Source organism: Montipora capricornis, chromosome 3 (assembly GCF_036669925.1).
Source record: "Montipora capricornis isolate CH-2021 chromosome 3, ASM3666992v2, whole genome shotgun sequence".
In the NCBI taxonomy this organism is placed as follows: Eukaryota; Metazoa; Cnidaria; class Anthozoa; order Scleractinia; family Acroporidae; genus Montipora; species Montipora capricornis.
In genome coordinates this window covers 5483008-5484505 of record NC_090885.1, presented here as the reverse complement: position 1 = coordinate 5484505, position 1498 = coordinate 5483008, and the positions used below count along the sequence as shown (strand labels likewise).

The window sequence follows — 1498 nt, the reverse complement described above, 5'->3', positions numbered from 1 at the left end:
CCAGTAGGGCGTTTCGTTGCCGACAAAATATCCACATCATAAAATATGAAATAAAAAAGACAAACATTATTCCAAAAGGAGTAAATGAGTCTAATTGTATAAATACTAAGGCCTGGTTTTCACTAGCGACGCAAGCATAAGCAGCTTATGCTAGTGAAAACCAACATCGACATAAGCATCAAAATCAATCACAGCAACCGCCATTTTGTTCAATTGTTCAGACGCAGGGAATCTTGAACGAGTTCTTTAATTGGCCAGACGCAACAAATTTCCTTGTGCTTATAGACCTTATTCCAAAATGGCCGTCATTTCATATTGAAATTAGCCCTTGATGCCTCGTTCTTGAGCTGAAAATTGAAAAGAATATTTTGCCTTGAACGAGGCATCAAGGTCTAATTTAAATAAAAACAATGGAAATGGGAGAAAATGTGTTTTCACTCACCCCCAAACACAAGATCATCAATAGTCGCGCGCGTCATGCAACTTTATCCAATGACATCACACATCAATATACGCGCGCTACGATTGGTCCGTTGCAAGACAATCGACCTCTTTTCCATTACGTCATTGAAATGTCAGAAATCTTAGCTTACAAACATGTCTCTCGATCATTCGAGATTTTTTCCGCCTGCACAGTACTTTCGCACTGCTCTATAATGCTGCCGCCTTGCCATCCTCGCGTCTTCGCTCGGCAGGCTCGTTGCCAATTAATGTTGTATCATGAAACGTCCTTACTCCATTTCTCATGCTTGTAGAATATTATTCTATACACCGTTTTGATGAATTTATCGTTGATATTAATCTTCTACTTTCTCTATACTTGTGTTCCAAAGGGAGGGCATATCTTCAATGAACGTCTTCCACGTAAGCAGTTTGATATAGCTCTGCCGGAATATGTTTTGTTTGATTTGGGTATGTGTTGCGTTGCCAAACACCGAGGAAAACAGGGTAAGTAGCCCTGGAGGCACGTTAAAGTCCCTCGTAACGCATAAGACGCGTAAAGTTACTTTCTACGAACTTACGGCTACCTTTTTGCTTTCCGAAAATGCTAGCTCACCTTTTTTAATGCCGAAAAATTGCAAATATAACCCTTCATAAAATACAAGGGACTTTTTTTCTGGTTGAGAATCTTGATGGTGATGTTTCAGTTTAAGACATCTATGATAGGTTCTAGGCAATAGAGAATCCGACAATCCTAGACAGTTGGACCCTCGATTAGATATTTCACCGAAGCTTCTCGTTGGGTGCACCTGATCAAAGATACTTTATCTTCTCGTTTTATTCTTCAAACACTGCACAAGGCTCAGCCATTTCATTTGTCAAACAAGTCATGGATCCAACTTGGAGAGAAACTTCACCGTGAGACTTCTAAGTGGAAGTTATCTCCATTGAAAAACAAAGGCAACCAGGGTTCTCTGCATATTGTTCCCGTTCCAGGTCGTCTTTTTCCCTCAAACCTGTTAACATCTCATTCAAGCGGTCAAATATCTCGGGCACA

The 1498-nt window shown here is 40.3% G+C and overlaps 1 pseudogene; it reads right to left on the bottom strand.

Moving 5' to 3' along the window:
• Positions 1-319: 319 nt before the first annotated feature.
• Positions 320-1498, bottom strand: part of LOC138041076 (uncharacterized) — a 35300-nt pseudogene continuing 34121 nt past the window's right edge.